Here is a 21,818-nt window from a genome sequence, read left to right as displayed (position 1 = left end):
CCATATGGGAGACGTGGATTAAGTTCCCAGCTTCCAGCTTCAGCCTGGTCCCAAATGTGGGCATTTGGGAAGTTAACTAGCCTGTTGGAGTTCCCTCTGTAGGTCTATCTATCCATCCATCCATCTCCATCTCTCTGTCCCTCAAATAAATAAATAAATAATTTGAAAATCATTATTATTTATCACTAGAACATTAGAAGTAATTATTGTTTAGGATTAGGTCAACTTGTAAGGGACAGAAAACCCCAAATTATAGGGTTTAATTTATACATGGTTTTTTTTCTCATACAGAATCCAGAGAAGTGAGATCTTTCACCGATTATCTCCCCACAGAGACACCAATTTGAATAACTACTCATGCACCAGTCAACCTTTACAAGAGTAAGGTAGCCAGGTGAGAGCCCACAGTACCTGTTTTAGTATAGCTATAAAAATACCCACTGAAGATGTTGGGAGAATTGTCCATGTTACATCCCAACTTCAAGCAACACAGTGTGGAGAGAAATGCCTCCTGCTTGAGGTGGCAAGAGGGAATTAACTGAGTGCCCCACACAGCTCCTATTCCCAGCCAGAATCCACAGACTGAGCTTCTGGAAGCATGTTTGCTAGCCAGCCAAAAGACTGCCTCCTCCAATATCAAAGCGATGAAGAGAAAGAGTCTGTCCACTGTGGAGTTGAACAGGAAAGTGAGGATTAGAAACTGCAGAACAGAAATACTTGATAGCCTTATAAAGAAGGAAACTAAGAATTCTATGGCCTTTTCAGGCTCTGAGCCCACTTGGGTTACCACACCATTACACTGCCCTGAAGAAACAGCCCAGCCCATGTTGTGCCCTCCTCTATTTAGGCTTTTGCTTCATGGAGTCATCTTGAGATCATGCCTACCTGGGGTCATATGAAGCAACTGGACAGCTGTTAGCAGCAGCACTATTGACTCAGCTTTGTGAAATACCCAAGAGGCCCCACCTACTCATGGCCCCAGGAAGAACTCAGGCACCACACCCTGAGCAGCTCAGCATACATGCCCCCAGAAAATAGTCACACAATCCTGCCCACCGTCATCCTACACTGGAAACACCTAGGCAAGCCTCAACCACCTACTCTTTTCTCCAGGAATCAACAAGGTATTGCTGTTCATGTGCCTGCTCTAAAACTGCAAGGTGACCCTGCCCTGGGAGACAACTGGGCTAGTGCTTCAGCCCACAGAAGCCTGGGAAGCAGACAAGCAGCCTCGTCCACTGCCTCATGGCCTGGGGAAGCAGCCAAGCAGACTTTCTTGATTGACTTGGCCTCCTGAAGCCCCTAAGAAGCAACAGGGCAGGTCTTCCCACCCTCACATGGCCCCAAGACAAGTTTAGCTTGGCCCAAGGAGGCCCTGAGAAGTAGATGCTCAGTCATGCCCACCCACTCTCAGCCCTAGGAAACAGACAGCCAGACCTGCCTAAGCAGGTCAGTTCCTGGAAGTTCCATGAAGTTACTCAGGCATCTATCAGAGAATTACAGGTGTTCTAGACACAGGGGGATAGACGAGCCCCCCTTGCAGCCCTCAGTCATTGACAGACAGTATTCCTCACTACTGACATCTGTACCACACTCACCTGGGCCCCAAAGGGGTGATCCTAAGCTCACACAACTCACAGAAACCAGCAAGTACCTGATATGTGTAACCAGGTGCACTACTCTCAGAGCTACCAGCCAACCTGCCGTGCGTAAGGGAGCTATATCTCAACTGGTGGTGGCACAATCACAGAACTCTTGCAGCCTAGGCCACTGAGACACCAAAGACATACCTAATGTTGATTACAGTTGAAGAAACTACAAGAATGGTACACTAAAGTCCCCATCTAGAACCAAAACCAGGGCATCATATCTGACCAACAGCAAAAAGTCTTTTATTATGAAAGGTAGCCTAAAAATTTGGTAGATGCACAAAGGGGCACAAAAAGCATGAAAAAAATTATACAGAATACCTCCAAAAGAACACAATAACTCTTTGGCAAAAAAAAATACAAAATAGAAGTTAATTGAGAAAAAATTCAAAAGAATGATTTTTAAGGAAACTTAATGAGATAAGAGGAAACAGAAAGACAATTCAATGTTAGAAAGCTAATTCATGATATGAAAGAGAAATTTGGCAAAGAGATATCACCAACAAAAAGCAATAGAACCAGTTAAAAACTTTGGAGCTAATGAACTCACTAAATGAAATTAAAAATAGAGTTGACAGGCTTGGAGTAAAATTGAGTGAGAATAAATTTCTAGAAGAATGAATTTTGAAGATTATCCCTTGAGATAACTCAGTTAGACAAAAAAAAAATTTTTAAAACAATAAAGCAAGCCTTCAAGACTTACAAGACACCATTAAGCAAGTAAACAATTGCACTATGAGTTTTCCAGAAGGAGAAGAAAAGGAGAAAGGCATGAAATACCTACTCAATGCAATAATTGCTGAAAACTTTCTAAACATTGGGAAAGATACATGCTTCCAGATCCAGAAAGCTCAAAGGACCATTATATCTGACCAAAAAAGATTCTGAGGAAAATTATGCTCAAACTTCAAAAATACCAGACAAAAAGAACCCCTACAAGAGCAAGAGAAAAGCATCATGTCATTTATAAGGAAATTCCCATTAGATTAAGGCAGACTTGGCAGAATCAATATTGCCCTTGGGGAGATTTGGATGAAATATCAAAGTTCTGGACAAAAATTGCCAGCCAAGAATATTATATATCCAGCACAGCTATCCTCTAGAAATGAACAAAAAAAGACTTTTCATGACAAAAGAAAAAGTGAATTCATCACCACTAGGTCTGTCCTGTAAGAAATACGTAATGGAGTTCTACATTAGAAGGTTGATAACTACTGTCATCAAAACATACAGAAGTACAAAAAGTACAAATCTCAACAGCAGAACAGATACACAAAAGAGAAGACAATCAAATCACTGCAGTACAGAACACCACCAAATCACAAAGATGAACAAGAGAGGAAAGAAGAGAATATATACAAAACAACCAGAAAAAAAATTAACAGAATGACAGGGGTATATTTTTACTCAAATTTCTATCTGCAGCTACTAACTCAACTTTAATATATGAGACTTCTTTAATTTTCAAATAGAAGAATGAAAGCATTCAGCATAGGCTGCCCCCAAATACGCCACTCATGAAATAAAGACCATTTTGAGATAAAGGCAACTGAGAAAAAGTAGACACAGGATGAGCATTCTGCTTTCTCATCTGCCTGAAGCAGAAGATAAATTCTACTTCCTGGACCAGGAAGTGACAAAAGTGCACTGAGTAAGAGTCATTCAAGGAAGCCTTATCCGTAATTTCCCAAATATTTGCCTTCCCATAATCTGCTGCCCCTGGAAGCTCAAAGTTCTTTTCTTTTTTTTTTCTTGTCACTTCTCTTTTTTAAAAAAGATTTTATTTATTTGAAAGACAGAGTTACAGAGAGAGGTAGAGACAGAGAGAGAGGTCTTCCATCTGCTGGTTCACTCCCCAGATGGCCACAACAACCGGAACTGCGCCAATCCAAAGCAAGGAGCCAGGAGCTTCTTTTGGGTCTCCCACATGGGTGTAGGGGCCCAAGGACTTGGGCCATCTTCTACTGCTTTCCCAGACCATAGCAGGGAGCTGGATCGGAAGAGAAGCGGCCAGGACTAGAACCGGCGCCCATATGGGATGCCGGCGTTTCAGGCCAGGGTGTTAACCTGCTGTGCCACAGCGCCGGCCCCTCTTGTCACTTCTCTAACAACTTATTCTTTATTGAAATACTATATAAATCCTAAGCTCTAATCACCCCTCTTTGAGTTACTAATTATTGAGTTCCCTCTTGTGTATGCATGCAAATGAGGATTCTTCCAAAAAAAGTTATGGAAAATACATCTTATAAAAATACATACTGTGCATGTATTCAAAAAACTTTTGCCAAAATAAACTTATCCTTTAATTTCATTTTTCAGAAGTGTTTTGAAATACCCTCGTAGAACATGAAGACAGCATCAGCAATATTCCAGAATAAAGCTGTCATCTTCCCTCATCAGTTCACTCAGTCTTACGTAATTAATTCTTGTTCCATTGGATCTTCAGTTAGCAGTCCCATGAACCCATCACCTTCTTGACCAAAGCCTTGTAAATCATGATGTAGTTCACTGGGATGGTTTCAAATTTACTTAAACAATGAAGGGGCTGGCAAGGTGGTGAGCAGGTAAAGCCGCCAACTGCAGTGCCGGCATCCCATATGGGCACTGGTTAGAGTCCCGGCTGCTCCACTTCAATCCAGCTCTCTGCTAAGGCCTGGGAAAGCAGTGGAAGATGCCCCGTCACCGGATCCCTGCACCCACATGGGAGACTTGGAGGAAGCTCCTGTCTCCTGGCTTCAGAACGGCGCAGTTCTGGCCACTGCAGCCATCTGGAGAGTGAACCAGCAGATGGAAAACCTCTCTCTCTCTCTCTCTGCCTCTGCCTCTCTGTAACTCTACCTTTCAAATAAATAAATAAATTAAAATAAAAATAAATTTTAAAAAATGCCACCAGAAGCCTGTGCCCCAAAGTACCTGGCAGTCTTTTTACATAGGACTCTGAGATCTTTTATCGAAGATGAAGTACTGTGGACTGAAATTGACTACAAGAGCTTTCAGGGAAGTGTAAGAGAAAAAAAAAAGCATACAAGCAAAAAACAAAGCAACACACAACAGAAACACAGACAATAAAAGATTTAACATGCTTATAATTTTCAAAAGTAAAAAGTCTGATGAGAGTTTATTACAAGAATAATACAACCAAGTAATTTGATTATTTCTATAGCATGCAAAATCAGTCAATCCAAAAAAAGTTTTAGCCAAAAAATTTATAAGCATAATAATTAGGACTATTTTTAAAGAAAACAGTAACCATTACATTTAATTTATAAAAATGGATGAGCATAATCTTAACAGAGAAAAATTCTGGCACCTAAAACATCATTAATTTGTCAAGAGCATAGAATAATATATAATAATATAAAGTAAAAAGATTCAGTAAATCTGGAGTAGTTCCCAGACATCTGTATATTAATACTATCTATAGACAAGTTATCTGGATTCTTAATTGAAAACTACTGGCCTAGAAAATACTGGATTGAAATTAAAGGTTAAACATTTAAACACAATTGAAAATATGGTTGATAGCCCATGCTATCTAATACCAGGCAAAGCAGCATGAGGAAACTGAAGATAAAAACACAGTGGGGACATTAACAAATCCCTAAAAACCTTATATGAAGCTATTATGAAATGTTTATATTAATGTCATTTTATCCATACAAATCTAACCCAGGGATACTAAGTAACTCTTCTGTGATGACAACTTTTTACACATAGCTCATCAACAATAACATGTCAAATAAATTTAATTATTTCTAGCACTTCTCTTTACAAGATGAAAGAACAATCCTTCATATTTTTTTTTCCAGGAGTCTTTCTGGAAAATTTCAAAGGTAGTTTCAGATGTAAAATAAATCATGAAAGTTTTATTTCATTTCATTTTACCTGTACGATTCAACTTTGGGAATGTCAAAATAAAAGAACATCACAAGATTCTAATCAGATCATGGGTACTTAAGAACTACTTGGCTCCTCATTTTCAAAGTGACAGTAAATCATTAGAAAAATAAACAGTAAGTAGTGAAATCATTTTTACAGAAAATTAGAAGAGAAAAGAGAAGTAATGAGACTTTGAGTATTTTCTATTTGTAGGAACAAAGAACTATCATTGTCTAACTAAAAATCAAGTTTAAAACCAAACATATTGGGGCGGAGCCAAGATGGCGGAATAGTGAGGACGCGCACTGATAGTCCAGGAAAAGATAGTTTAATAACAGTGGAGTTACTGTAGTCTCAGGAAAAGGCTTGGGAAAAAATTGCAGAGGAAACTCTCCCGGATCTAGTGGATGTGACACGGAGGACCTACAGGGAGAGCAAGGACATCCATGGTGCGGAGGACAGCCGTGGAGTCTGCGCGCCAGCACTGGAAGGGGAGGTGAGACAAAAACCTCGGTAACCCGAGACATTGGCGGGGAAAGGCAGAAAGAGCCTAGAGGGAACGAAAGCCCCACTGGGGAAAGCTCACCACGCTGACTGAAGGAGAGAAAAAAACGAATAAATAAGGGGAACCGGCACGGACACTAGCCTCTCTCTCCACTCACCTTACAAGCCAAGCAAGACAAAGAGCCCGCGCCATTTTGAACATACATAAAGCGGCGCCCGCCATCAGCCAAGCAGAAAAACCTGACTCTTGTGGGGAGAAATAACAGGAGGTTAGGACCTAGTAAAAGTGTGGAGCTAATGAACTGAGACTGTGAAAATCTGAGGGGGGGTGAGAGAACTCACCGAGTACACAAACTCGGTAACCTTGGCAACAGGGTGAGAGACTGCCATGAAATTTGAGATCACACAGAGGGCTGCATAAACCCTTTGTGTGGTCCCTGGGGTAGAGAGAGCAGTCGAATACCCACAGGGGCCAGATTTCATACATCAACTACCCTCAATTCCACTCAGCTGTGCAGAATTAATTCCCTTCTGAGTCAAAAAAAAAAAAAAGAGAGAGAGAGAGAGAGAGAGCTAGAGAGAGAACAACCTGGGTGAGTCACCTTTGACACACCCTTAACCCTGAAGAACCAGAGCTCACTGGCCACACCCATCACAGCCTCTAAGGATCCATCAAAAGCAGACAGTCCACTTAATCTAGAGTCATAGTATAACAAGAAAAAACACCACAGCAAAGAAACCAAAGAATATCTCCAATATGCCAAACAACAAACACAAAAACCGAGGTAACAAGGAAGACACTATGACGCCCCCAAATGAAAAAGACACCACAATTCAAGATTATGAAGATGATGAGATAGGAGAAATGCAAGAAGCAGATCTCAAAAAATTGATAAGAACATTAAGAAGTTCTCAAAAACAAATTCTTGAACTACAGAAATCCTTAATGGACAAGAGAAAATCTCTCTCGCAAAAATGAAATATTAAGGAGGAATCAAAATGAAATGAAACAACTAGTAGAACATGAAACTGTGATAGTGATGAGAAATCATAATGAAATGAAGAATTCAATAGATCAAATGACAAACACATTAGAGAGCCTTAAAAACAGAATGGGTGAAGCAGAAGAGAGAATATCAGACTTAGAAGACAGAGAACAGGAAAGTATACAGTCAAACCAAAGAAAAGAAGAGAAAATTAGAAATCTAAAAAAATTGTCGGGAATCTACAGGATACTATTTAAAAACCCAACATTCAGGTTCTAGGAGTTCCTGAAGGCGTGGAGAGGGAGAAAGGATTAGAAGGCTTTTTTAGTGAGATATTAGCAGAAAATTTCCCTGGTTTGGAGAAGGACAGAGACATCCGAGTACAGGAAGCTCATAGAACCCCTAACAAACATGACCTAAAGAGATCCTCACCCTAACACGTTGTAAATAAACTCACCACAGTGAAACGTAAAGAAAAGATCCTAAAATGTGCAAGAGAGAAATGTCAGATTACTCTCAGAGGATGTCCAATTAGACTCACAGCTGACTTCTCATCAGAAACCCTACAAGCTAGGAGGGAATGGCAAGACATAGCCCAGGTACTAAGAGAGAAAAAGGCCAGCCCAGAATATTATATCCTGCAAAGCTCTCATTTATGAATGAAGGTGAAATAAAGACCTTTCATAGCAAACAGAAATTGAAAGAATTTGTCGCCACTCATCCAGCCCTGCAAAACATGCTTAAAGATGTGTTACACAAAGAAACACAGAAACACGGTCATCAATATGAAAGAAGGTAAAGGAAGGAAACCTCACAGCAAAAGATCACAGGAAGTTCAAAGCATATATTAGAAAATATCTTTGGCAAATGGCAGGGCAAAGTTACTACTTATCAATAGTCACATTGAACGTTAATGGCCTGAACTGTCCAGTTAAAAGACACCAATTGGCTGACTGGGTTGAGGAACAAAACCCATCTATTTGCTGCTTACAAGAAACACATCTTTCCAACAAAGATCATGGCCTGAACTGTCCAGTTAAAAGACACTGATTGGCTGACTGGGTTGAGGAACAAAACCCATCTATTTGCTGCTTACAAGAAACACATCTTTCCAACAAAGATCCATACAGACTGAAAGTGAAAGGCTGGAAAAAGATATACCATGCCAACAGAAATGAAAAAAGAGCGGGCGTAGCCATCTTAATATCGAACAACATAAACTTTACCACAAAAACTGTTAGGAGAGACAAAGAGGGGCACTATATAATGATTAAGGGATCAATTCAACAGGAAGATATAACGATTATCAATGTATATGCACCTAACTACAGGGCACCAGCTTATCAAAAAATTTGTTAACGGACTTAAAGGGAGACTTAGACCCCAATACAATAGTACTGGGGGACTTCAATACTCCACTCTCAGAAATAGACAGATCAACAGGACAGAAGATCAACAAGGAGACAGTAGATTTAAACAACACTATAGCCCAAATGGATCTAACAGATATCTACAGAACTTTTCATCCTACACAGAAAGTATCTACATTCTTCTCAGCAGTACATGGAACCTTCTCTAGGACTGACCACATACTAGGCCATAAAGCAAGTCTCAGCAAATTCAAAAGAATTAGAATCATACCATGCAGCTTCTCAGACCATAAAGGAATGAAGTTGGAAATTACCAACTCAGGAATCCCTAGAGCATATGCAAACACATGGAGATTGAACAACATGCTGCTGAATGAACAATGGGTCATAGAAGAAATCAAAAGAGAAATCAAAAATTTTCCGGAAGTAAATGAGGATAACAACACAACATACCAAAACTTGTGGGATACAGCAAAAGCAGTGTTAAGAGGAAAGTTTATATCAATAGGTGCCTACATCAAGAAATTGGAAAGGCACCAAATAGATGCGCTTTCGATGCATCTCAAGGATCTAGAAAATCTGCAGCAAACCAGACCCAAATCTAGTAGGAGAAGAGAAATAATTAAAATCAGAGAAGAAATCAACAGGATTGAATCAAGAAAAACATTACAAAAAATCAGCCAAACGAGGAGCTGGTTTTTTGAAAAAATAAACAAAATTGACACCCCATTGGCCCAACTAACTAAAAAAAGAGAAAAGACCCAAATCAATAAAATCAGAGATGAAAAAGGAAACATAACAACAGACACCACAGAAATAAAAAGAATCATCAGAAATTACTACAAGGAATTGTATGCCAGGAAACAGGGAAACCTATCAGAAATGGATAGATTCCTGGACATGTGCAACCTACCTAAATTGAACCAGGAAGACATAGAAAACCTAAACAGACCCATAACTGAGACAGAAATTGAAACAGTAATAAAGGCCCTCCCAACAAAGAAAAGCCCAGGACCAGATGGATTCACTGCTGAATTCTACCAGACATTTAAAGAAGAACTAACTCCAATTCTTCTCAAACTATTCAGAACAATCGAAAAAGAGGGAATCCTCCCAAATTCTTTCTATGAAGCCAGCATCACCTTAATTCCTAAGCTGGAAAAAGATGCAGCAGAGAAAGAGAATTATAGACCAATATCCCTGATGAACATAGATGCAAAAATCCTCAATAAAATTCTGGCCAATAGAATGCAACAACACATCAGAGAGATCATCCATCCAGACCAAGTGGGATTTATCTCTGGCATGCAGGGATGGTTCAATGTGCGCAAAACAATCAATGTGATACACCACATTAACAGACTGCAGAAGAAAAACCATATGATTATCTCAATAGATGCTGAGAAAGCATTTGATAAAATACAACACCCTTTCATGATGAAAACTCTTAGGAAACTGGGAATGGAAGGAACATTCCTCGATATAATCAAACCAATTTATGAAAAACTATGGCCAACATCCTATTGAATGGGGAAAAGTTGGAAGCATTTCCACTGAGATCTGGTACCAGACAGGGATGCCCACTCTCAACACTGCTATTCAATATAGTTCTCAAAGTTTTAGCCAGAGCTATTAGACAAGAAAAAGAAATTAAAGGGATACGAATTGGGAAGGAAGAAGTTAAACTATCCCTCTTTGCAGATGATATTATTCTTTTTAGGGGATCCAAAGAACTCTACTAAGAGACTATTGGAACTCATAGAAGAATTTGGCAAAGTAGCAGGGTATAAAATCAATGCACAAAAATCAACAGCCTTTGTATACACAGGCAATGCCACGGCTGAGGAAGAACTTCTAAGATCAATCCCATTCACAATAGCTACAAAAACAATCAAATACCTTGGAATAAACTTAACCAACGATGTTAAAGATCTCTACGATGAAAATTACAAAACCTTAAAGAAAGAAATAGAAGAGGATACCAAAAAATGGAAAAATCTTCCATGCTCATGGATTGGAAGAATCAATATCATCAAAATGTCCATTCTCCCAAAAGCAATTTATAGATTCAATGCAATACCAATCAAGATACCAAAGACCTTCTTCTCAGATCTGGAAAAAATAATGCTTAAATTCATATGGAAACACAGGAGACCTCGAATAGCTAAAGCAATCTTGTACAACAAAAACAAAGCTGGAGGCATCACAATACCAGATTTCAGGACATGCTGCAGCATAGTTGTTATCAAAAAAGCATGGTACTGGTACAGAAACAGATGGATAGACCAATGGAACAAAACAGAAACACCAGAAATCAATCCAAACATCTACAGCCAACTTATATTTGATCAAGGATCCAAAACCAATCCCTGGAGTAAGGACAGTCTATTTAATAAATGGTGCTGGGAAAACTGGATTTCCACGTGCAGAATCATGAAGCAAGACCCCTACCTTTCACCTTACACAAAAATACACTCAACATGGATTAAAGACTTCAATCTATGACCCGACACCATCAAATTATTAGAGAGCATTGGAGAAACCCTGCAAGATATAGGTACCGACAAAGACTTCTTGGAAAAGACCCCAGAAGCACAGGCAGTCAAAGCCAAAATTAACATTTGGGATTGCATCAAATTAAGAAGTTTCTGTACTGCAAAAGATACAGTCAGGAAAGTGAAGAGGCAACCGACAGAATGGGAAAAAATACTTGCAAACTATGCAACAGATAAAGGGTTGATCACCAGAATCTACAAAGAAATCAAGAAACTCCACAACATCAAAACAAACAACCCACTTAAGAGATGGGCCAAGGACCTCAATAGACATTTTTCAAAAGAGGAAATCTAAATGTCCAACAGACACATGAAAAATCAAGATCACTAGCAATCAGGGAAATGCAAATCAAAACCACAATGAGGTTTCACCTCACCCCGGTTAGAATGGCTCACATTCAGAAATCTACCATCAATAGATGCTGGAGAGGATGTGGGGAAAAGGGGACACTAACCCACTGTTGGTGGGAATGCAAACTGGTTAAGCCACTATGGAAGTCAGTCTGGAGATTCCTCAGAAACCTGAATATAACCCTACCATTCAACCCAGCCATCCCACTCCTTGGAATTTACCCAAAGGAAATTAAATTAGCAAACAAAAAAAGCTGTCTGCACATTAATGTTTATTGCAGCTCAATTCACAATAGCTAAGACTGGAACCAACCCAAATGCCCATCAACAGTAGATTGGATAAAGAAATTATGGGACATGTACTCTATAGAATACTATACAGCAGTCAAAAACAATGAAACCCAGTCATTTGCAACAAGATGGAGGAATCTGGAAAATATAATGCTGAGTGAATTAAGCCAGTCCCAAAGGACAAATATTATATGTTCTACCTGATCAGCGACAACTAACTGAGCACCAAAGGGGAACCTGTTGAAGTGAAATGGACACTATGAGAAACAGTGACTTGATCAGCTCTTGTCCTGACGGCTGATGTACAATGTAATATTTTATCCATTTTAGTATTTTTTGTTTTGTTCTAGTACTATTGGTTGAACTCTGTAATTAACACACAATTATTCTTAGGTGTTGAAATTTTAACAGAAAAGTGATCCCTGTTAAATATAACAGTGGGAATAAGAGAGGGAGGAGATGTACAATTTGCGACATGCTCAATCGGACTTGCCCCAAATGGTGGAGTTAGAAACGTGCCAGCGGATTCCAACACAATCCCATCAAGGTGGCATGTACCAATGCCATCTCACTAGTCCAAGTGATCAATTTCAGTTCACAATTGATCACACTGATAGGTCTAAGAATCAAAGGGATCACACAAACAAGACTAGTGTCTGCGAATACTAACTGATAAAATCAAAAAGGGAGAGAACGATCCAACATGGGAAGCGGGATATACAGCAGACTCATAGAATGGCAGATGTCCTAAATAGCACTCTGGCCTCAGAATCAGCCCTTAAGTCATTCGGATCTGGCTGAAGAGCCCATGAGAGTATTTTAGGCATGGAAAGCCAAGACACTCTGGGAAAAAGAAGACCTAAATGAAAGATCTCTGCGAGTGAGATTCCAGTGGAAAGAACGGGCCATCGAAGAAGGAGGTACCTTTCTCTGAAGGGAGGAGAGAACTTCCACTTTGACTATGACTCTGTCGGAATAAGATCAAAGTCAGCGAACTCAAAAGGCTTCCATAGCCTTGGCAACTCATGACTAGAGCCTAGGAAGATTACTGACGCCATAAACAAGAGTGTCAAATTGTTAAGTCAACAACAGGAGTCACTGTGTACTTACTTCTCATGTGGGATCTGTCCTTAATGTATTGTCCAATGTGAAGTAATGCTATAACTAGTACTGAAACAGTATTTTACCCTTTGTGTTTCTGTGTGGGTGCAAATGATGAAATCTTTACTTAATATATACTGAATCGATCTTCTGTATATAAAGATAATTGAAAATGAATCTTGATGTGAATGGAGTGGGAGAGGGAGCAGGAGATGGGAGGGGTGCGAGTGGGAGGGAAATTATGGGGGGGGAGCCATTGTAATCCATAAACTGTATTTCGGAAATTTATATTTACGAAATAAAAGTTAAAAAAATAAACAGTAAGATGATTATAAAAAATAAGCTTAACTCTTTACACAGTGAGAAACCCTTATTTTCTTAAGTAATATAAAACATAATAAAATCAACATACATAAGCTTGAAAATAGAAAATGAGTCTGGGAAATGAAGTTGGGGGGGAGAGAACCCACCCTATTCCTTTAGAACAAAACTGTTCTCTTTTTCCTTGAAAAACAGCAGGACAAGTTGTATTTCTCTGAAATTACAGCCCCTAAGTAGTGTCATTTACATATGTTAGTTATAAATTTTAACTGAAGTAACTTCTATTTCACAAAGATAACTGGGAGGAGGGAGACAGTGAGAGAGATGGTCAACCATGAAGGACTAGACATCAGCAATCTTGCAGTCCTTTAGAGGTCATGAACATAAAAAAATTTTTTATATAGCCATACTTTATACAACTGTGCAAGGTGGCAAAAATAAATGTTAACAGGTTCCAACATATTGTTTCCCTATAGCATATAAAAATAAGAAGCAAATGGGAAATTTTAAAACATGCTTAATAATCAATGTTTCACTATTCAGTCTTACTTAGAAATGACCTGGACATCCAATAAATACCCATTAATAAACTCAATTTAACATCAGTTCAAGGAAATTATCTCAAAGTTGACATACTAAGAAACATAATTACTTTGAAATAAAATTTAGTTAGGATAATGAATCAATTTAGTTAAATAAAAATTTACATTTTTCATAACCTTAAGCATTAAATAATGCTAGCTTCTTTGATCAGTAAATTTAAGTTTAGAGAATATACCCAAGTAAAAAACTGCTTGTATTTAACACTCATAAGTCATAGAATAAGCAGTTGTTTTTTATTAAAAAATTAAATGTTTTGCTTATTGAAGATTTATACAAATTTTGTGAACTTGAATTCTTAAAAAAAATTCACAGTTCGTTTCCATTGAGAATACTTTTCAAATCTAGCATATTGAAATATTAGAGGTCCAATTTTATTATTTTCTGGGATTTTAGGAATAGCCAATTTATATAAGAATTTATCTGTACAATCCAATCAAAAGAGTTCTTTTATTCAAAATTTATAAGCTATATTATTATATTTTAATACAAAAAGAAATAAAAGCCCTTCTGATATAGATACAAATACAGCAAATAGATGCAAATAGAGCTTATAACTTCCATTCTAAAATTTCAGTAATGGTTAAGAGTGAACATAGAATTATAAAACTCGCTAATTTGTATCAAAATGCTATTCTTTTCCCAATGGGTATAATTTGTTGATTTGAGTTTAAAATAGATAGTTGGAAAGACTAACAAACCAGATGTTCTGTCATCCTTTGCCAATAGAGATGAGATCTCTATAAACTTTAAATTTGTTCACAAAACTCAACAAATAATCTGAGTATAAAACCAAATTCCCAATGGGGAATAACTTAATGGTTATAAACAAGCTCAAACCAAAGTCAACCTAGTCAAAATTCAAATAAGAAAAACAGAAAGTAATAAAGTTCCCTTGCAGGTTTGGATTTACCTCTGGGAGCCAGGAAAATATGGGCCTAATTGGCCCTTGAGGTGCACTTCCTTGGTGACAAAATGTACTTGGCTCTAGTAGGTGAATTCATCTTGGTGGAACCTCCAAAAATGTTAAAAGATAATTTTCATGAAAAGATAAAAAAAAAGAAACCACTCTCATGCAGATATAAAAACACACACATTAAGGATTTTATTTTACTCCATTCTCATGAGCGAATAGGCAGATGTTATAATCAGTTCATAAGAAGTAAACAAATGTTGAAATGAATTACAAATAGGGATAAACTGGAGTTTCTCTTCATGGGGAGGTGGGGAGAAAAATCAGTTAAATCACTATCAGGGAGTGGCACTGTGGTGTAAGCTGCTGCGTGCAGTGGCAGCATCCCATATGGGTGCCCTGTTCAAGTCCTGGCTGCTCCCCTTCCAATCCAGCTCCCTGCTAATAAGCCTGGGAAAGCAATGGGGGATGGCCCAAGTGTTTGGACCTCTGCACCAACGTGGGAGACCCTGACAGAATTCCAGGCTCCTGGCTTCTAGATGCCTCTCCTAGTTACTATATGAATGACCTAAAGAAGTTTTCTTTATGAAGATTTGCTTACTTATTTTAAAAGGCACAGTGAGAGAGAGAGAGAGAGAGAGAAAGATATCTCTCATCTGCTGGATCACTCCCCAATGGCCAGAGTCAGGCCAGGCCAAAGCCAGGAGCACAAAACTCCATTTGGATTTCCCAGTAAGGGGACCAGGTAATTGAACCATCTTCTGCTGCCTTTTCAGGTGCATTAGCAGGGAGCTAGATTGGAAGTGGAGCAGTCTGGACTCCAAACTGCTCCAAAATGGGACGCCAGTGATGCAAGTAGCTGCTTAACTCACTACACAATCTCAGCCCAGCCTTGGGCAGTTTTCTAACTCAAACCTCAAGTTCTTGTTATAGAACTTGGATATATTAATAGTCATTATGATGGATATTTACAGGATTAATTCAACTAATATATGTATATGCAGGAATAAAATAAAGTACAATATTAGTGTGTAGCTGTCCATAGTGTGTAACACACTGTAATATTAGAAAGTGTGTTAGTGTGTGTAACACAAAGATGAACACCTTCATTATCTTAAAAAGCAGAGCTAGATTGGTGGCTTACTATTTTTTTTTAAAGTGTATCTACAGTTGATCACTGACATCATAGATAAGAGTGTTAATTATTAAATTAACAACAGAAGTCACTGTGCACTTACTCCCCATGTAGGAACTCTGTCCTTAATGAATTTTGCTATGAGAATTAACTGCAAAACTTCTTTTCAAACAGTACTTTATACATTGTGTGTGTGGGTGTGGGTGCAAACTGTTGAAATCTATGTAGTATAGAGTTGGTCTTCTGTATAAAAAGTAAAACTAAAAATGAACCTTAATGAAGAACAGGATGGGAGAGGGAGTAGGTGGGACAAGAGTGGGAGTAGGAGGGTGGGTATTGGAGGAAGAACCACTATATTCCTCAAGTTGTACCTATGAAATATGCATTCATTAAATAAAAGCTTTTAAAAAAATTGGCAAAGGACACAAATGGTAGAACTCCTATGTAAGGAAGGCCATGTTCAATCTTACTAAATATTTTAAAGAGAAATTAAATTTTAAATTGGAAAAACAAAAAACAACAACTATGTCCACAGCTTGGGATACCCACAGGGCATACTGGAATCCCTGGGCATGAGTCCCAGCTCCAATTCTGATTCAGCTCCCTCACACCCTGGAAGGCAGTCAGGTGATGACTCAGGTATTTGGGGCCCTGCAACCTACATAGGAGATCAGGAATGAGCTACAGCATTCTGGCTTTGGCTCGCCCAGTCATGGCTTTTGTGGGAATTTACAGATGAACCAGTGTATAGAAGATCTCTTTTTCTCTGCCTTTCTGTCTCTCTCTTGCCTTCTCTCCCCCTCTCCCTCTCTCTGTGTCTTTCTCTGCCTTTCAAATACAGTAAATAAATAATAAAATTTTAAAAAAGAAAAAAAGTATGTTTATGAGTAGCCTTAGGAATTGTTTTAAGTTGGAGATTCTTCTGGCCCATTTCCTGAATCTGTAAATCTGTGTGTCTAGAGTAAGGAAGTACCCAGGAAGACTTGATGCACATTGTCCCTGGGTACCTCTTTAAGGAAAAACTCATCCTGGTTGTAGTGGATGTAGGGACAGGAGTTCTCCGTTCTAGTTTACTTTTCTCACAGATTTAACAAATCATCCTAAGCAAGATACTTTCTTTTCTATACCTTCTTCAACTACTTGTAAAATGTAGATAGTAAGTAATTCTTCCTTGCTATAAAATACTAAGTGAAAATTCAGTGACCAAATCTATTGCTTTTGTCCCAGGTGAGACTTTTGAAGTCATGACCTACAAGAAAGAACGAAGGAAGGAAGGAAGGAAGGAAGGAAGGAAGGAAGGAAGGAAGGAAGGAAGGAAAGAAGGAAGGAAAGAAGGAAGGAAAGAAGGAAGGAAGGAAGGAAGGAAGGAAGGAAGGAAGGAAGGAAGGAAGGAAGGAAGGAAGGAAGGAAGGAAGGGAGAAAGAAAGGGAAAAAAGAGCAAGAGAGTCAAAATTTGAAAAGGAGTAAAACAAAGAGCAAATATGTTTGGTAAAAAGCATGAAATCATGAAATTCTGTTTGAAATGAGGTGAGGTATGTACAAACAAACTGAAAAAGGCAAGAGTCAAGCAAAACAGACATGCAGCAAAAATATGGGCAGAAAAGCTGCTGAATACTCAATGTCATGTGCCTATTTTGGGAAGTAGGGAAGGAACATACTCAAAAAAAGAGAAGGAGTTAAAAGTATCAAAAGTCAAAAATAAAATAGGAATGAATACACAAGAGTAGAAAACTGAATGTCAAATGCAGGAAAAGGAAGGCAAAGAGGTTCTGGAATTTGTATCTTACCTAATTATTCCCTCAAGATCTATGAGAAAATAAAATTCTGCTGAACAAAAACTAAGCAGAATCTCTGAAGGGAAGAGCGCAGAATCCAGAACCTAAAGGGCAAATTGTAGGGGGGAGATTTTTTAAGTCAGTAACTATGCACACAAGGAGTTTTGTTGAAGGAAATTTGATTATAAAGTCACTAGGGATGATTTTAGGTTTTTCATTGACTCAGATGCCAGAATGAAAGGTCAGCTTTCAGGAATAAATCAATTTTAAACAAACTTGGAAAAAACATTTGTGAAGAAATAAAAACTATTACTGTTATTAAAATAAAATATGGAGTTTTTAAATGAACATATTATGAAGGTACTTCAAAAAGTTCATGGAAGAATGGAATTAAACAATAAGTGCAAAAAATTAAAACCCATACATGCACAGTTTTTTCATAATCTGTATTTTTCATGAAGTTTCTGAAACTCTTCACATTTATAATAAACTGATAGGAAAATAATATAACATATAAAAATCTGGAAAAAAATGAATGTGAAAAAATTTTTTAAAGTACAAAACATCTCTTGCAAGCTAATTTAAGATAGGTTGTATTTGTCCTCCTTGAATTTTTTTCTTGCTCTGGTCCAAACAGGCAGTCATGCTTTCAAATGTCCATTTTCAGAAGAGTTGTGTAGCTGGCTTAGTTTAAAAGTGAAAGCTGCTTATACTCAACATACTCTTTTTATCTTTTGTAAAAGCCAAATTTATTCAAAGATACTATGGCAGGAGTCCACAACTGAGAAGGGAGAAATGGAAGCCAGAAAGAGAGCCACCAACTATGTCTGTTGGTTTTCAAATGTTCTAAAGGGCTTTTCTAGGTAGAAAGGACTGCAGAACTGCAAGTACTTAACAACAGTTGTGCCTTTAGTAACATCCAGTTCATTCAAGTGAATGTAAAGCTAGCTTTTCTTAATTCATTAAACACAACTTGGAAATCTAAGAAATTTACTTTATTGAGATTTTCTAAGTTATGAGATAGTTCACATTTACAAAATAAATGTATATATACAAGAGTCTTCAAACATTTTTTGAAAAATGCATATTATTAAAAAATTACACATGGATTTCCAACATTTTAGCACCCAAATAAACTTATCTTTTAATTCCATTTCTATGAACTTTCTGAAGCACCATCCTACGTGTGTATATGGACATATATAGTAATACATAAAATACAAATAAAATAGGGTTGAAATGATAATAAATACTCAGGTAGCCACCCACTTAAGAATAGGAATGTTAATTTTGAAACCCCTAGGCCCATTCCTGATCACACCCTTTCTCTGCCACTTCTCTTCCAGAAATAACTAACCTATTTTATATTTGTGCTTGCATTACCCTTGCTTTCCACAACAGTTTTGTCTACATATGTGTTTATATATTCCTAAACCACACTATTTAGTTTTTCATGTTTTTGAACTTGAATGGTATTAAAATTTATGTTTGTCCATAATTACCTTTTTTAAAAATCCAACATTGTATTTTTAAGATTCTTCTAAGTTACTGTGCCTGGTTATAGTTCACCCATTTTGCAATGCAGTATAATATTCTACAACTTGGATAACTAACAATATATATGTCCATCTTCTGACAATGGACATTTAGGGGAGCCAGAGCTATGGCACAGCAGGTAAGGCCACCACCTGCAGTGCAGGCACCGATGTGGCCACCAGTTTGAGCCCTGCCTGTTCCACTTCCGAACGAGCTCTCTGCTGTGGCCTGGGAAAGCAGTAGAAGATGGCCCAAGTCCTTAGGCCCCTGCACCCTCGTGGGAAGACCCGGAGGAAGCTCCTGGCTCCTGTCTTCAGACTGGCATAGCTCCAGCCATTGCAGCCAATTGGAGAGTGAATCAGCAGATGAAGGACTTCTCTCTCTCTCTCTCTGCCGTTCCTTCTCTTTCTGTGTAACTCTGACTTTCAAATAAATAAATAAACACTTTTTGTCTTTTTTTGCTATTACAAAAGAAGGCTTTTATAAACATTCTTGAACATACCTCTTAGTGTATACATGTAATAATATTTTTAGGGTAAATACCTATGAATTGAGTTGTAAGCTATTCCTAATTATGTTCCAAAGGATTCTATCATTTTATATTCCTTTAAGCAGTGTGGTCATTATCCTCCTCAACACTCAGTATAGTTAGACTTTTCATCATTACCAACCAACTGGGTGATAAATATGCTTTATAAATCTCATTAATTCTTTAATGAATGTTCAATTAATTAATATACTCAACACATTAAAATTCCTTAAACAGTTAACCTCCCATTTACAAATAAATTTGAGTATTATAACTATATTGACAAATTTAAGATATATGATTATCTGGGGCACTTCAAACCACTGACAAGGCAGACTCGCAATGTAACAAGCAAAATCTAGTTTTTATAACAATTATAAATCTAATGAGTCAAACGCATACATTTATCAAATCAAGGTTCTCTTAAATATTCAAGCACTATACAAATTTAAGTAATTCTCCTACACTTCTCAAATTAAAACCTTAAGTCTAACGAAAATTACCTTAAACTTTTCTGCCATAAGGAAATGTTAATTTTTGAGTAGTAGGTGTGTTTACCCTGATTGTATGAGCATATTGAGATATCACATGGTAGCCAAAAATATGTATAATTTTTCTATGACAGTTAAGAATTTTAAGTTAAGAATTTTAAGTATCTTGTAAGCTTTTAAATATAAATCAAGGCTAACAGATAAAATTCTCTAAATTTTCAAATACAGAAAATAACCAAAATAATAGCAACATTTACAAAGTTCATATCAAACTTAATCCACCATTATTTTGAGTTTGATTTACTTCATCATTACAAATTGACTTGTCGCCGGCACCGTGGCTCACTAGGCTAATCCTCCGCCTTGCGGCGCCGGCACACTGGGTTCTAGTCCCAGTCGGGGCGCTGGATTCTGTCCCGGTTGCCCCTCTTCCAGGCCAGCTCTCTGCTGTGGCCAGGGAGTGCAGTGGAGGATGGTCTAAGTGCTTGGGCCCTGCACCCCATGGGAGACCAGGATAAGTACCTGGCTCCTGCCATCGGATCAGCACAGTGCGCCAGCCGCAGCACGCTGGCCACGGCGGCCATTGGAGGGTGAACCAACGGCAAAGGAAGACCTTTCTCTCTGTCTCTCTCTTCACTGTCCACTCTGCCTGTCAAAAAAAATAAAAGAATTTAAAAAAAAAATTGACTTGTCTAACTTGCAGTATATATATTCACAGCCAAGCTAATTCAGAGATGTTAAACTGCTTTATAGTTCATGGGTAAGAGATTTGAGTCCATAATCAATCCTGGATTTTACCACTAGGATCATTCTAGCCAAAGTTCTAAACCAATCCATGGGCCGGCACCGCGGCTCACTAGGCTAATCCCCCGCTTTGCGGCGCCGGCACACCGGGTTCTAGTCCCGGTTGGGGCGCCGGATTCTGTCCTGGCTGCCCCCCTTCCAGGCCAGCTCTCTGCTGTGGCCCGGGAGTGCAGTGGAGGATGGCCCAGGTGCTTGGGCCCTGCACCCCATGGGAGACCAGGAAAAGCACCTGGCTCCTGGCTCCTGCCATCGGATCAGTGCGGTGCACCTGCCGCAGCGCGCTGGCCGTGGCGGCCATTGGAGGGTGAACCAACGGCAAAAGGAAGACCTTTCTCTCTGTCTCTCTCTTCACTGTCCACTCTGCCTGTCAAAAAAAAAAAAAAATTAAAAAAAAATTTTAAACAATCCATGTAGTCTTTATTGGGCCTTCTGCTGGCCCTATTAATGTGCAAGGTTTCTGCTGCATAATAAATTGCCCCAAAACTTAAATTGGGCATAAAACAATAATCATTTTATCATACCTAATGATTTTTTTGTTAGAAATTCAAGCAGAGATTTTCTAGATAATTCTTCCATTCCATATGGCTCTGACAATGATGTTTGGTGGTATTCAGTTAATGACTGGGGGCTGGTCTGGAAGGTTCAAAACAGTGTAACTCACTTTTCTGGGGTATTCATATGAACTGTTAAAAGGTTGGGCTTAGGTAGTTATCTCTTCTTATAAACTCTCCTGAAGAGTAACCAAACCTCTTACATGGCTATCCAGAGCTCAAAAAGGAAATGTTTCAAGAGGCCTTAACAAAAGTCCCTAGGCTTTTATGACAGTGTCATAAATTCCAAGATATTTCCACCTTAGTCCACTGTTCAAACAAATCACTAAATCCAATATAGATTCAAGGATTGAGGAATTTATATCTCTCCATATATGACAGGGATGTCAATCTATTGCAGCCATCTTTCATCCACTGCAGTTGAGTTTTGTTTGTTAAGTTAACTGACAACACTATACTCACGCTGACCCGCTAAAA

General features: G+C 38.3%; 1 long non-coding RNA gene across 1 annotated transcript in view; it reads right to left on the bottom strand.

Annotated features, from left to right (window-relative positions):
- Nucleotides 1–21,818, bottom strand: part of LOC103348812 (uncharacterized) — a 48,974-nt gene that overhangs the window by 3,491 nt on the left and 23,665 nt on the right. The gene's annotated exons all lie outside the window — the stretch shown is intronic.

Source organism: Oryctolagus cuniculus, chromosome 3 (genome assembly GCF_964237555.1).
Source record: "Oryctolagus cuniculus chromosome 3, mOryCun1.1, whole genome shotgun sequence".
Taxonomy (NCBI): Eukaryota; Metazoa; Chordata; class Mammalia; order Lagomorpha; family Leporidae; genus Oryctolagus; species Oryctolagus cuniculus.
Note: the sequence above shows the minus strand (reverse complement) of the source record. Positions and strands in the feature narration are given on the sequence as shown.